This window comes from Myzus persicae, unplaced genomic scaffold (assembly GCF_001856785.1).
Source record: "Myzus persicae strain clone G006 unplaced genomic scaffold, MPER_G0061.0, whole genome shotgun sequence".
NCBI lineage: Eukaryota > Metazoa > Arthropoda > Insecta > Hemiptera > Aphididae > Myzus > Myzus persicae.
Genome location: NW_019104150.1, coordinates 51,004 through 68,765, shown reverse-complemented (window position 1 = coordinate 68,765; position 17,762 = coordinate 51,004). Strand labels below are relative to the sequence as shown.

General features: G+C 31.4%; 1 protein-coding gene across 2 annotated transcripts in view; it reads right to left on the bottom strand.

Annotated features, from left to right (window-relative positions):
- The window catches only part of LOC111039298 (hormone receptor 4-like), a 70,496-nt gene extending 61,707 nt beyond the window's left edge, over window positions 1-8,789 (bottom strand). For both annotated transcript variants that reach the window (XM_022322755.1, XM_022322758.1), the window contains exon 1: window positions 8,409-8,789. The gene's annotated coding sequence lies outside the window, so the exon portion shown is untranslated. The remainder of the gene's footprint in view (window positions 1-8,408) is intronic.
- Window positions 8,790-17,762: the final 8,973 nt, after the last annotated feature.

Genomic DNA, 17,762 nt, shown 5'->3' with positions numbered 1-17,762 from the left:
AGTAAATAGTTATAAAATACTTATATTATATATATGCCCAATTTATATAGTATTATGATTATGAATTGTCGTACATGATTTGTTACATGGATAAATAAAAGAAGTATGAAATTATAAATGTTACCATCATTTGCGACTAATTATTAATTTCTTGATTTGTTGTTGGTAGTTGGTAACTAGAAACGACGAGAAAAGTTGTACAATATGCTAATATAGTATTGCTGAATCTTAATTAAAATCGAAATTTTGAAAAATAACTTGAAAAAACGACACTGTATATACGATTATAGAAACACTTAAAAATGTTTATCTAATGTTTCTAAACGATACACAACCATACACAAATTGAATGGTAAATTGTATTGGTTTGATGGGTTGTTTCAGTGATTGTGGGTAATTTGCTATACATGCGAGACAGTTGAAAATAAACTACAGCATCGAACAGCTCAATTTATTTGTGAAACCACTATACCTCAGATTATTCAAGGACTTATTTTCTTAATTACAATTTGAAACTATAATCGACAATGACAAACGTGTGGGAGGCACCTATTAAAAGTAACAAGTGTAATAACTACATAATAAGTTATCAGCCTCATTGTATCTGTATTGTAAAAGCACGCATCCATGTATTCGTTTTAAATAGAATATAATAACAATCCCTTGTCGTACTATTTCTAATTCAATTTATGTATCTACCTATAACATCGGTGTACCCCGGAATATCACTCCGTTTTTTGAGAGTTTTGTGATTTTGGTCTATAGTGACGTACAATAAGAATATTATGTAATGCACTTAGAATACAAGACGCCGGCTGGGGGGCAATAAACTTTGAATACCATTCGCGTAGACGGTTACTCCGCCCGTGTTTATATCGATATAGGCTGTATGTAGCGACGATGACCTTTCAGCCAGATATGTATACAATATTCGGGTCCAACATCCCAAAATCAAAATTATGACTTACACTTTACTCTTTAAAAAGTATTTAATATTATTGATGAATGATAATGGTATTTTGTAACAGGAACCGAAAATCGTCATGCCAGATTTCCAGACTAATCAACGTTTGTATATTTGGAGTACAGTTGGGTTGCAGTACCATTGAACAGGATTATTCGACATTTTCTAAACATTTTTCTATTTTGAAAAATAAATAAATAAATTGAACAGTTAAATAAATGAACTGCAGTTTTAATAAATAATGTACAGGCCTTTTTTTAAAAATATTTATGTAAACAACAAAGTGTTTTTAATTAAATATTATTAATTTATCGTTTCATTCATGGCATTTCTGAAATCAAATCCTTCCTTATATCTAGCCCGCTGAAAGTATACGGCGTCCCCGGATGACGAACCTTTCGCGTATCCCGTTAATCGGGAAAACGCAGAGGCAATCATGGACAGAATTGTATGCATAAATAAATGTAATTACATTAAATTACAATAAAAACAATAATCATGGGGAAAAAACGCAGTTTTATTCGGGGGGTACATCACATCGCGTTTTGGGAAGTGCTGCTGTGGCGGCGGTGGTGGCTGATGTTGTGTTGGAGAATAATATAAAGTCGATGCGGAAGTGGTGGGCCGCGTGTGCGGGGGTGACCGTTGGACCTGTGCACAGAGTTCGTTGAACCGGGAGTGAGCGCGCGCGCGCGCAAAACGCTCAAGCCGCTGGCAGCGTTCACACGCACGCACACACAAGTTCCCGTATTTTTGATAGCACGCACGCACGCACACGCAAGCGTGCTAGGGATCCCGTGCGAGTGCGAAGGCGGCGTCAATGGACGTCGTCGACCGGCTGACGATGACGGCGGCTTTCAAAAAGTGGCCGCCGCTGTTATCATTTTCAGAAAACAAAAATATAAACCACGGCGAACCGGCCCGTTATGCGCGCGAGTTTGATCAATCACGTGCGTCGTCAATCAACGAGTTTTGTTATTTTTATCGTTATTTGCGAGCTTATTTATATAACTAGGTATGAAATTATTATTATTTCGTGTGTGCGTGCGACGGAGAGCGAGCTGTATACGGGCGAGCGAGCGAAAGAGCGAGAGAGAAACGACGGTGCGAAGCGAGCGAGAAGCCGGAACGAGTTCATTGGCCGTCCTTTGCATCATCTGTGGCCGTCAGTAAAGAGCATGAGGTCATGAACCTCCCGCCGCTGCCGATCGTCTATACCTGCGATGGGTGACGCGCGCGCGCTCTCCTCGCTCGTATTATCACTGTTATTCCCTCTAAACGCGTTTCGATCGTCTTTATATAAATAACGATTACAATATTATAAAAACCGTTTATTCGTTTATTGTTATCGAAGTATTATAATACCGTGTTTACACGTTTGTACGTTTATAATTTCTCCGATACAACAGCGCGTGCGTGTAACCATGTAATAATAGTATAATACTGTTATATATTATTATACAACTACATAATAACTGATATACCATATATTTTATAGGTACGCACGCTCTTGCTGGTTTTAGGAGAAAAAGGTCGTTCACCCCGAGTTGTAACGTCGAGTTCGCGAATCGCAAGTGTACCACGCACCACTGTGGCGCATCATGCGGTGGCGTGAGGCAGGGGATCAAAGAAATTAACTATGAAACCGCTCTAGTTTATAGTTTTTTGAGCTCATCTTTTTTCTGTTGTATTTCGATAATTTTAATATAATTAAATGTTCCAAGGGTGGGGGAGAGGATCCTGAATTAGAGCTCACCCGTTTGGATGGTCTACGCATTTCTACAAAGTCTCACCAGTTATATTCGTAAGTTACGTCAACCACTGAAATCCATCAATACTAATTATTTACCCAATGCTGGTATTTATATACAGTGGTTAGTCGTTACTAGTTAATGCATATTAAATCGACAATGAATAGATTTATCGAAATGTTTTCGTCTATCTGTATAATAACACACTTGTGTACGCAATTTACTGTCGATATTCCCAGTCGAACTCGTGCATTTTTTTTTTTTATACAGACAAATTTCACCTATAACCCGATACCGTGTTTGGATCGAGATAACAAGAGCGGGGAAATGAAAAAAGCACTGTAAAGTCGTCACACCGAATTGGACTTGACATTGGAGTGCACTGCCATTAACTCTTGCCTCGTACACATAATACAACTATAAGCGTATATTATTAGTTATTACGAATAATATTTCTGACGAACACGTATACGCCGCACGGACAGCATTAGCAGTTCTCGAAAATTCTTATCTCTGTCGACCTGCGCTCGAGTGTTGTTGAGAACGTTACATCGGGCAAAGACCCCCCCCCCCCTTACAATACTACGTTTCAGCAAACGGCGTCTGGTTGCCCCTCCTACGGCGCCAAAAAGATAATTACAACTTACGTCGAGATAATAACGCATATTTAATAAATAATATTCATCAATAATAAAATATATTAAGTATACCGGTTCATCGTCGGTTGGAGAACTGAACGCGTACGTAATACACGTATATAATATTATGGTTCATGTGCTATATTATGGTGTACATGATGATAAATATATATTATATTATATGATATATTTGAATGACGTGTTTCGAGATAGTGACCACATTGTTTTGTTCAATGACCGTCGACCGTCGTCAATTGGCCGACAAAACCTGCCGAAACCAGCTGCATGCCACACTGCTTGCACAGCAGCTCCTTGAAATATTAATTTTGGGAATGAGCTTTAAGTTACAATTATTTATTTTGTAGTATAAATCATTTTATACTGATTGAGGGTATCGATTTCTAAAAAGAAAAATGTGAAACCCTCTGAGATACTCAAGCGCTGCTACGACTGTGCAGCTAACGTCAACCCATAAAATGCGAAAAAAACTTTATAAATAATTATCTATACAAATGTATACAAAAGACAAATATAGCAGTTTAAGATTTAAAATTCTAGTGACGACTTTATATGCAAAAACGCGACTCTAGTCATTATATGTATACATATTATTAATTGTAACAACTAACAGTTATGTATTCTGATTATTCGTCTGAATTTAATGTGGAGAAAAAAAATTGAGTGAACGTTTCGGATTATTTTAGTCAAATCCTGCAAAAATAAATTATAATTGATATTAATATATATTTGAAAGAATTGTGCAAACAAAAACGCCCACCGTAACTGTCGATATTTATGTTACTGGCTCATATGTCATAAATACATTATATAGGTAGCATTATTTGCAAGATGAACTTTTGGAATTTAAATGTGGTACCTATTTTGTGTAAAAAAAAATAATAAAAGTAAGATGAATTATGCTTGCTAAATAGTCGACTAAAACGTTCAAAATCTAACTTCTAAATCATTCTTGTAACAAGAATCTTGTTTATATTTTAAACTAAAGAAAACCAAATAAAATTAGAATTGAACCCAATTTTGAAGTTTTAAAATTTTACGCATACGCAGTTATAAATTGATAATACTTATATATTATTTCTAATTCGGATGTTTCTAATGCTCTATATATGACATAGTCTTTGTAATTCATTTAACGTATAATAACACCATTTTTTCAAAAAGTATAAAGTTTTTGAATATATTTTTTTCACATAGTTTCAAATCGCTACAAAATAAATTAAAAAAAATTTTAAAAAAAAATCATATTTCTTAGAATATTTTTAAATATTTTTTATCTTTATAATTTTTTAAGGTTCTGACTTTTTTGAATGACAACATACAGTTTTCATTTCATTTCCGAAAGTGGAAAATTTTTTGAGTAATATTGTGATACATAAAAATCGAATTTAGGACGAATAGTTTATGAGTAAAATGCCATTATAATTTAGATGAGTGGAGTGGAGTGGTACACGTCTACTACTATTTCCTCATCATAATTTTAAATACTTGTAAGTTATAACTTATAAACTACTCGTCCTAAATTCGATTTTTATGTATCGAAATACTTAGAAAAATATTCTGCTTTTTTCGCTTCTGAAGATGAAATTAAAACTGTATGTTCTAACGGCTAGTTTTTACTTCAATATTTTTTAAATATTGAGTGGTTTGTGATAAAATAATCACCTGGTATCGTTAACTTTATTTAGAAAATTTGGTTGTCAAGTTTTACTATGAACTATTATATATCTACTAACCACTGTCAATAAGTGTTCATGAGAATTTTAAATATGACAAATGTAATTTTCAGGATTCTTTCGTAATCAAAAGGCTTTTAGTTTATTTAACTGCATCTGACTTACTACATGCATGGTCAATGGTCATAATACATGGTCCATTTTATGTTATAGAATAGCTGTATACTTTATATACACAGTTTAATAGAACTAATGTTATTTTAAGCAGATATATTAGATGATGAGCGGTTATTACTTATCATTAATAATATGTTTTAATTATTTATTTTAAACATTAATTTAAATACTGTGTAAAAAATATACAAACTAAGTAATTCGCTTTGTTTAAATGTTTAAACGCTACTGAACAATAAGCCATACCTATATACACAAGTTTTTAAAGAAGTTTGGAAGTTTAGGCACTATGATTATTAACTTTGTATAGTATACAAGGTCTTAAACTTTTTGTATACTTTGTTTTATAGAAAGATATTTTGCTTAACTTTGATTTAAAACTTAAAATAATATGTTCCGTTAAAAACAGCATACGTTTGATAACGAATTATGAAAATAGTATATAATAACATTTGCTCGTACATTTATAAGCGCGTGGAGAGTAATATACACACATATATATACATATATGGCCTATGAACTTGATGATAAGACCTCAACCTTCAATTGCTGCAGTCGAAAAAAATTCAATATACATACGTGAAATATTTTTACAATATCACTATTACAACCTTACCTATACATGATTGCAGCTAAACCACACTGGTACTCTAAAGCGGAGATTTAACAGCCCTACACAATATTAAGTATTAACAAATAATATTAATCAATATAATAACTAACGATGTAAGAAAAACCCATTGAAATAATGTGCAAAATTCATGCAATGACGTCACGACTTCAATAATATTATGATATCGCGGTCTCCGAACAAATAGAAATAAGTTTACAATAAAACAATAAAAAGGCAGGCAAGAGGGTACGAGTTTCCAGTATAATATAATATAATAGGGGAGAGAACGCCGCACCCGAAAAGATGACGAACAAAAAGATCTGTCGTCAGCATCGAGTTTACACGTGCGGTCGTCGGGCACCCGTCGACTACCTATCCGCCACCGCTAGCTCGAACGCAGCCCGAGCGGTCGTTGCTCTCGTTCGGAATCTGAATGTAGGTCAGTAATGAGGCAACGACCCCAGACGACCCCGCAACGCCGCCCTCGGTTATTATTTGTATACCCAGAACGTCAAAACGAATAACTGATTTCCTCCGCTTCTCTTCACGATTTTTCCTAATTTGGAGCTAGATCATCGAGGTATTGTAAATATCACCTTAATTTTCGATCATCAGTCCAAGTGATTTCAAAATTTATATTTGGGGGCAATTTACAACCGAGTAATGTCGTAAAAAACAAATACATTATAATATCAACGAAAATGAGTAATAAATAAAAATTGCTCATGTTATTCTGTCGACCAAACAAAATTCGATACATGCGGTTTTTTTGTTGTTTTTTTATAAGAAAGTAAAGAAGCCGTGACGCAGAACAAGGCCAAGGCCAGTTAAACCGGTTCTTTTACGTTAGGTTATTTATATATTTTTATTATTATTATTAGTTTCGTCTTCTCACTGCATGTTTGCCGTCATAGACTTTCCTCCAACGGAATACATAATAATAACATAATAGATAAACAATTATTCTAGTGTAAAATTATAACATTGTTATACTTAAACTATTAATAACCAAATTATTTTTTAACATACATTTTTCTGTTATATACGATGTCAAACAGAAATATACAAAATAAAATAATGTACGAACTGCAGTTCCTCGCAAACACGACGTCGCAAGTCTCTCTCTCGCTCCGGTTGCCAATTAACGCGCCTCCGCGCACCCAACACATACACACTCAAGTCGGTCGTTGAACTCGACGCGCTCGCGGGAGAGCTCGAACCGCGTATAAATATAGACCACAACTTTCGACCGTTCAACTTTCCACGTACACGCGCCAACTCAAGTTCTTCAATATAATTTGTTGTGTACTTTGCGTTAAATTGATTGTGTTTTTTGTCCGAAAACCAAAATCTAGTAGGGTTATTACACTTATTATTGCCGCATACTAACACGATGATATCTTATTAATTATTACATATTATGCATTGAACGATAACGTCGTATAATGAAATACAATTTCGCCACAACTACGAATAACGATCGGACCATTCGGAACGATAAGGTAGTTTATTGAGTACTTAAGTTGTCTAGGGTGTCATTGTTTAGGACTTAACTATACTTAAACGTAAGTGAATAGAAGAAAAATATATATAAATCTTACATATTATTATTCGTACACTATATCGTAATATTTTGTCACGAAAGCAATGGGAGTTATGATGAATAACGTAGGTACTACTTAGAAAAATTGCCTACAATACAACTGTGAATTGAAAATAAGTTACTTATGTAATTGTTATTATTTCATATAAATAAAAGTATAACAACTAACCGACTCCTTCAAAAATTAAAATAAATGATAATTTAACTATATTTTATGAGTGATAAGGTGATAACAAGGATGGGCAGTTATCAGTTACATACATTTAAACAATATTAATGTATGGTCTTATATTGTAATTTTTAGTAATTTTAAATTGTACAGTTTTGGAAAATAATGAATTATAAGTTATGACGTATATTACAAGCTGCAAATAAAATATATCAGTATGTTATATGAACTTTCGATAATCTTTTTTTAGAGATTATATTTGAGTAGGTAATAATCATAATAGTTATCTTACAAGTATAAGTATTTTTAATACTTTACACAAAATTAATTATTTTAAAATAATTTAAGTGTTGACATTGTGTGTGTTTACTATTTAATAAAATATTAGACACCAATAAAAGTATTTTAATATTTTAATCAAAAAAATACTACTTGTTTTTAGTTATATTGTGTAATGAATACCTAATGAATAATGTTGTATGACATTTTTTATATTTATATTGTATTTTATTGACTGACTGCTTTGTTGTATAAAACATATATGATTATTTCATATTTGTTTAGGCCATTTAACTTGAAATCAATTACTCTGAATAGAATATGTAACTTATATAACTTGTAACTATAGACACTTTCAATAATCAGAGTAACTTTTGTATCCAGTTACATCAAGTACTGTAACTTGGAAAATTTCCAGCCCTGGTTGACGATACCACTGATAACCATGACATGATTACGTGACACTAATAAAAATTAAAACTAAACAATAATGTTGTACTGTGAAAACTGAATGAAAACTTACATTTTAACGACATACGCCGGCATATTGCAGCTGTGTTGAGGTGTGCGTGGACGGATAATTAATATTATTATTATTATTATTATTGACGTATCAGCAAATTTTACGTGCCGCTAAACGTCTGGCGGCCACTAGCGGTTTGCCCGAAATAATGTCGCCCACAGCACTCACGAGAACCGTCACGCCCGATCATCGTGTTTATCGCCGGCGAAAATGCGCGGCCGGCGACGACGACACCTCGCGAAACGCGTACACATCGAACGATTTGTCCGCACACGAAACGACGTCGCGCACGTCCAACATATAATATAATGTTATGTACGTGTGACAGTTTATATTTTAATTTTTCACCTAAAACACAAAAAAAAACGAATCACGTGTCTTTCGTATATACCTATCTATGTATTAATATAATATGCATATGCATACATACACACACACACACACAAATATATATATATATACATACACAGTCGTAAGTGTGTGTGTATATATATATATAAATATTATGTATAATATAATATATGCATTTCACGAATATCTCATCCGATCTATCCCCGTGGGTCGCATCTATATATTCACACGCGGAAGTCGCTCATACAACGCGTCTTACGAGCTGCCGCCGGTACGAACTCGGATGGCAGTGGTATTCGGGGGACTAGAGAAAAGTTTTCTTTTGCGCATACCTTTCCGGCGATGTTATACTTACGCGGGTGATTGCCTTAAGTGATGTATGCGGGGAAGATAAGTAACGAAGTCGCATCGTATACTTATATATACCGCGGTGGGCAAATATGTCGTGGCGTATCGGCTATACTACTGAAACGTGGACGGGGATGGGTTAATATGAAATTACTGTGATCTCAAGATATACAAGATATTTGTATGCCCCTCCCCTAAGGATAGATCGGATCAGATAAACCTTCGTCAGTCGTCCTGTCGTGGACAAGGAAATGGTGCACCCGCGTATACGGTCAGCGCATAGCAATAACTGACGATATAGGCATAGAGTCCACTGCACAAGACACGTGACGCACTAAAAAAAAAAACACGTAAAGCAGATAAATATATAAATCGTATGCGGATATATATATATATATGTATGTGCGTGTTTATAAGTGACAAAACTGTACTCGATTTGATATCAGTTCCCGGATATTAAACGATAGTATATACCGACGCACTGCACGACTTGACGAAAAACAATATTATAATCGGACGGGAACGAAAGACCGCGGCCGATTAATATCACCACACCGAAGAACAATCAAAACGAAACTTAAACAACTAACGAACAAAGCTAAACTTTGATCATTATATATATAAATATTACTAAAAAAACACGCGAAACCCGATTGCTCGACAGCGGTCTATGATATTATTGTATAGCGCAGACGCGCAGTGTATTATTAATAATTAATAATTTATTACGGCTTAATGTTTTCCAAAAACCCGCGGAAACGAGAGAACGCGTGCGACTCGTGCGAATGCGACGGCGGCGTTGGCGGGCTTTCGACGGCTGCGGAGTGACACTATCGCGAGCTGGTGCCGGCGCAAACTTGGGAACCGGGCGGCGGCGGTCCGAGCGTGTGCTGCGAATGTATACGAACTGCGGCGGCAGTGGCGGCGGCGGCGGTTGTTGGACGGCGGGGTGCGCGCGCACGGCGGGGCAACATGTGCCAACAGTTATCGCCGGTCATCGACCTCAGCCGTGGCCGCCACCGCCGCGCGCGCATTTACGCTTGTAGTGATATATGTATATATATATATATACAGTTTTGTGACTTATATACTTAAATTAGTATATTATGTACAACTGTGAGTGTGTGTGTGTGTGGATCTTCGGTTGTTTTGTTTATGCGTGTACAACGGAAACAAATTAATAATAATTATCGATAGGCCCACCGACCATCGGCCTGTAGCGCTCCTAGACATTCGGGGGGAAGACATTTTGAATTTGTTGGATTTTCGGGAATAGGATTTTGAATGCATGGCAGTGATGGGGAGTAGTGTCGTATTTACGGATATGAATAAAGAGTATCAGACTGGCCTTTTTCAGCTTTTACAAGAAATCTTATTATATAAGAACACAAAATTGTCCATAATATGTTATTATTATTATTATAAATTTATTCTTATTTTAATTAAACTTAGTTTAGTTGAAATAATGTTTTTCAAAAACAGATCGCATACCTACCCTAGTATAATAAAATGTATTACTTTGATTTGTTTTTATACAATAATAATAATAAAACAAGAACAATAATATATTTTTTGATATAATAAATATATATAACAATATTATTTCATATAATATAATGAGCTTTTATAAGCTTAAAATAGTCTAACTGTGTAATTAATAGGTTCGTATTATCAATAGCTTAAAAGTAATCTAAATATTTTGAAAATATTATTGAGCAAGTTTATTAAATTACAATATTGGTAAAGGCGAAGAGTTTCAATTCAAAAAGAATATAAATTTATGAATTTCGATTAAATACTGAATATCATACATTTTCATTCAAATATCCAATTTCGTCATTGAATTTTAAATGTCAATAAAAAAAAACAGAGCATAGATATTTTTGATATTTTTAAGTTGCAGTTAAAGCAATATAATTAGAAGCTATTGCAGTATTAAACTCTCAAGTCTATAGGTATTACAATTGAAAATATGATTTAAGTAATAATAGAATGCTTCAAGTTTACATAGTTATTATACATTTGTAAATGCATATATTAATAAGTTATAATTAAAATTGTGACTATATAATTTGTATACTGGGTGTTTCACCAAGAACTCTTATACCCCTCATTTATTCATTTATAAATGAATGTATTCAAATATTCTGATTTTTGAAATCTATTTATACAAATAAAAATTAAACGATGTTCGTATCGATTATCTCGTCACTTGAGATCTGCTTGATCGATTTTTAAAAAAAATTGTCTGAATAAGACTTCTATGGAAATAAAAATTGGCAAAAGTTGTCTGGAAAATTGGAAAAATTGAAAACTATGGAAATCAAATTTTTTTTTGTTTATAAATGTTTTCTATTGGTAACATATTACAGCTTATATTAGTAATATTAATATAATTAACTAGTAGAAATTAGTATTTTTTTTTTACATAAATGGTGACCATTAGTTACTCGGACAGATGAAGTAAAACCATGCGTCAAATCGTCGCATTTATGGATGACTAGAATAAAGAAATTATATATTAAAACAAATATGATAGTTGAATGTATGTACTCAAATCTACTTGACCGATTTAATGAAAATTTCCAATTGTTCTTAGAGATATATCAGGAAATTTTAGAAAGTAGTTTGATCCATAATAAGTGTTATATTTTACGTATATCCTATCCGCTACTGGTAAATTGCCCATCTCGGTACTTAAATCAAAAAATACTAGTAGAAGTAAAACATGTTAAAAGTCTATAAATAATACACTGGGATATTCAATATTATATTGAATTATTACATTCAAAATTATATCATATCTAGAAGATGCGCTCATATAAATGTTTGGTAAAAATGTCAAGTATTCAAATTTATTGATTTTTTTAATTACAACTAGTCTTGCGTATATATTCCTTTTTTTACTCTTTCCCCGTCAAACACCAACTAAAAACCACACTTAAAGATATAGACTGAAACATTTTTATACTGCAAATCACACACATTCCTTGTCATTTTTAAACCAATATAATTAATTCAATATTCATGTATATATCCGATATCGTACTGCTCAAAAACTAATACATTAAATCTAGAATATCTTTCATTCAGTCAATAATTTTTATCTTAAAGCTATATGGTTGTTAATTTAAAAATAACTTGCTTACTACCTAGCTAATACATGGTTTTAAAAATAGGTGTTGCTATTAAAATAGGTATAATATATACATAGGTATATAAAAAAGTTTGATCATGCTAATTATATTGTTGAATGGTATTTTATGGTGATGTATACCACTTGCCCTCCCCCCCCCCGCATCATCAAAAAAAAAAGTCTTAAATACGAATTGAATCGAAAATGAATTTTGAAATAATACAGGGAAGGATCCGCATAAAAGGCTAAGACGTTTAAGACACAAAGCTTTTTGGATTTTTTGCATTGGCTGTAGTCGTGAGGGAATTTTATATTTTTATATTAGGTATATTATACCTATACAATGTAAAATCGTAATGTAATGTATTTCGAATTATAATAATTATATTCTTTCATAGGCCATATTAATATCCTAAGTCCTGCGTTTCGTTGTGTCGCCGACCAAGGAAAGATTATCATGTTGACAGTCGAAAAAAATACCGCATCCGACTATATATTTTTGAGGATAACATTATACACATTATTCGGAAACGCCTATAACTACACTAATTAGTATAATAGCTACTAACAATTATAATCCGACATCATTTGTTGCTCGAAACCAAAAAAATAACCTATAAAACATATTATGTAGTATACTAGTATGGACATTATTAGTAAAAAAAAAATGTTTGATCACTGATTATATAATGAGTATGTACAATCATATTATTATGATTTATAATAATATAATATACTACGACAAGGGTATATAATATACGATATTTTTTCACGATGTTATAGCTGCACTTGTTAACACTTGAAACAGACAAACCGTACGAATCACTTCAGTTTTAAATAAATAATATTTTAATTTGAAGAACCAGAATATAATTCAAATTTCACTAAATTATTCTTAACATATAAACAGGTACGGTGATAAATTACGGTTTACAGGTGTGTCAATTTTGTGTCTTAAATATTATTTTGTTTGACACAAAAGCTATATTGACAAATGACTGCAATAAATATTGAATACAATCGCTTTTCATCATTACATAGATAATATTATTAGGTATATCTCACTGGCGCAAGTTTATTGTTAAATGTATGTAGCTGATATATTCACTGTATCTATACAACAGAATAATATACAATTATTATATAATGTCAAATAAACGATTTATTGGGCCACGTCCTATGGTATCTACGTACATAATATTATACGGTTTATTCAGAAACCAAAAATTCTAAAAAAATGTACAGATAAGCACAATATTTTTTAATTTTTATAAACATTTGAAGTCCAAATTTGGATCCATATTCAAACAAATAAAACATTTGAACCTTTTGAGTATTATATTTGATTATATACGCGATGACATTTTTACATTTACATTCATAGCCTATTTATAGTATTCTATGGTAGGTATAATGTGTTAAATAGTTATTTTACTACCAAATATTCAATGTTGTTGTTTGAACTTCATATATTATAAAAAAATGTCATATTGCATTCCGGTAAGCTTTTTTTATTATAATTTATAAGAGGAAAAATTAGTATGTATGAATTTTTTCAAATCATAGAGATATGAAAATAAAATGTTTAATGAATTTCTAACATCTATAACTACAAAATAATTTTAACATTTTCCAGATTTTTACGAGTTTTGACCAAATCCTAACTTCAAGTGCTCATATAAAATTATTGTGGATTTACTATTTTACTCTCAACTTTTAACACATATACATAACAATGACTTACTCCATGACCTGGTACACTCCACACCTACTGTAGGTACAGTATAGAGCGGTTATCTATACTTCCCCTTTTTTAGTTGTAAAAATGATTTGAGATAATATTGTATAAAACATATATTACAATTTTCAAACCCTGATATTATAATATAATAATTTACGATCCACGAAAGGTTTTTAATTTTATAGGCATATGGGGTCCATGCGGTCTTTACACTTTATGGTCGTTTTACTATGGGGGGATTAATTTTAATTAACTGCCTTTGGTCCAATAAATGTGGACGAATAAAATAGTTTTATACTTGTATATAATATATATATATATATAACCAATAAAATAGGACGAGTTCATCACCAACATCATAAGTTTTATTACATCGATAGGCTATGGCACTAGGCCACTATAGTATTTACATAGTACAATAGTATATACAAATTTAACAAATATAAAATCCATATTTAATATACCTATTATAAATAAGAAAGTCATTCTGTCTGTCTGTTACGTTTTCATGCCTAAACCGCTGAACCAATTTTGATGAATTTAGGTACTTATAGAAATAAATGGGACTTGAAAAAAAAATAGTCTACTTTTTGTCACCAAAATATAACTTGAAGGGGATGAAATAGGAGAGAAATATGGAAATGTAATAGTTTTTGTTTATTTAAATGATTGCCATTGGTTACAAATTATAAAAATAATAATAATAAAAGAAATTAGTAGGAATTATCATTTTTTTTTTTGAAAGTGATATTCCTAATTTACAAACATTATTTCTCCGTCGTCGTGCCGTGGGTAAAAAGGTATACGAGTATATAAGGTATAATGAATATATAGCTTCAAGTAGGTAACCTGCAGGTGGTGCTTTGAATAAACTCACTGGTTTGTGCTTTTTTTTTTTAAATTTCTTTACATTATTTTTTAAATGTCTAACTATTTTGTCTTGATATTTAAATTATTTGATTTGATATTATGAATACACTAAACCAGATGGTTTAATTACATGAAAATCACTTTAGGTGATTATATAATATCTATAGTTCAACAGAAGACGATTGAATAAATGGCTTTAGATTTTAACCCACCTAAAAACCACCGGACAAGCCATGGCACATTGGATCCAATACCCGCTGTTGGTTGGGTTAAGTAAAAAGTCAAACTTAGTATAACTTCGAAACTTTAGAGTTAGAAATTATATACTTACGTACGCATCTCGCGTTGTCTACCTAATAACATAAATATATAATGCTTGCATAATCAAATAACCTCAGTGAGTCCCACGGGACCTTTATTTGGCACGGGCAAACGCCGAGCGGAATCGCTTGTATTGAATATACTATAGTACGCTATACCTGTTAGTATAATATACGTATATAGTACATTAGTACCTATACCTAACTAATATAAGTTAATGTAAGTTATGCCGAACGAAAATCTTAAACAAAATTTGGTTATAAACTTATAACTGGCATCTGCAAAATAAATTCCTATGTGTCTTACATATCATATTATGTATAAGTGTACAACCGTAATAGGATTACCTACCTATTCAGAAATAATGTATACAACTACATTTGTGTATTTGTGTTTATAGTTGTTATACTTGTTTAATAATATTGTTATAATAGTTACTTTAGGTTTAGTTAGGTACATAAGTTACGTTACAACTCGTTAGGGGAAGTTAAATTTTTTTATTTCACTTCAAAATGTTTTGTTTATTTAGATTTCAGAAACACAATTAATATACCTTTATGTACCTAAATAATATAGATATATACCTATGCTTATAGCTATATCTAAATGGGTACCTACTGGCTACTACCTATAAATATTGGATATTTTTAGTTATGAATTTAAGATGCAAATAGGCAATTAATATTGTAATTTTATAAGCGCACAACTAATCAGATTCAACCTTTCAAAAAGCTGTTATTGCTTAATTCGTGAACAATTATTTTACAAAGCTCTTACGGAATACATTTAAAAATGCACAAACTTTACAAACAAACATTTTTTGTTTCCCAATCGTGTACATTTTTATTTATTTACCTGAGTATTAACAACTATTTCACAGGTTAAATTTAATATTTTATAACATATAACTTGATAATTCTCACGGTAATTCTTATTAGTTACTCTATGATGGCGGTAACTCAAAACATATTTTAATTATCAAAAAACTGTAAAAATCACAGTCGTCGGTCTCTAAGGTTGATGAACGATAAAACAATAGATGCACTTATAGCCTATAGGTACGTGATAATAACTAATAAGTAATAGGTAATAACCAATATTAATTATTTGTTACACGGTTCTAACTTGTAGATGATTGAAAAATGTCATTTAACAATAAATAATAATACAGAATACGGATTTCGTAATTTAAAAAAAAGTATACGATTTGCATACGTGTACCTATAGTTATATTCTTTCAGGGTATACGCTTATACGCTAGGTAATTCACCAAATGGTAAATGGTTATACTATATATATATATATGGGTATTACTTTATGACGTATGTGTACTATGTATTTATGTATATATAACTATATAAGTTATGTTACAATATAAGTAACCTATATTTTAATAATAATACACTTCAATACCTAAGACAGAAATATACTCGATTCTCGGTACCTAACTCATATTTCAATGGGTATAAAATTAATTCGAGTACTTTTTAAATCATATAACATTGAGTTGTACTTATACATGGTTAGGTATATACAGCATTGAGTGTGGGGTTTATTAGGGACAACAAAAAATTGTGATACTAATAGTCGTTATACAGAATCTAACTGCAGAATAAACCCGTTTACCTATAATACATTTCTATATAAAATGTAATGATCCGGAAGTATATATGATGTGACAATAGAATATGATCCATTTTTTTAATGATGGTTAAAAAACAAAACTTAAAATTAATTTAAACAATAGTCATGTACATTATAGGTATATTATAATATATTATAAGACAAAATGTTAAATAACGTTTAGATTTTAACAAAACATCTATCCTTTTGTATGTAAGAAAATATTAATTAGAAAAATTATAAATATCTAAATCCAAAAATATTGAATTTAAATCAAAATATAATAATATCGCTCAACAATAATAGTTGATCAATATAAATATTTATAACTTTTTAACGGCTTAATATTCTGAGAAATCAAATTTTTTTGGTAATCAAAGATATATGAAGAATTTTAGAAGTTCTGTAAAATTATTTTATTAATGTTCATTGTTTGCGCGTAAACCGACCAGCTTATTAAAATAGCACTTCCAAAGTTTCTACAACAATAGGTGAATAGGTTGAACAATAAAAAAATCTTAAATGTCTATTGTGTTTGTATCACACATTGAAGTAAATTTGTACTACTTAATACTTAGGACCAATTTAATTACCTAGTATTATTTTTCAATACATCTGCTCACATAGCAGAACTTTAAGTAAGTACAAATTTCAAAACAGATTTGATTGTACACATTACCTATACATTTGCTTACATGTTAAACACTAAATTAATGAACTAATACTGCATTTAATGTAGAACGTATATTATACCTATCATTATGTATGCGTGTTCTGGAAATAAATACTTAGAAAGCAACTAAAATAATATCATCATGATTATTATTAATATATTTTTAATTTCATTCAAGTAAACTATAAAAATTAGCTTTATTAATATCGTACTAACTTTTTTTAGTACAATGCATTTTTTGAGAGGGTTAGCGGAGTCTTATTCGTTACGAAGGTTTATATTTTTTAGTTG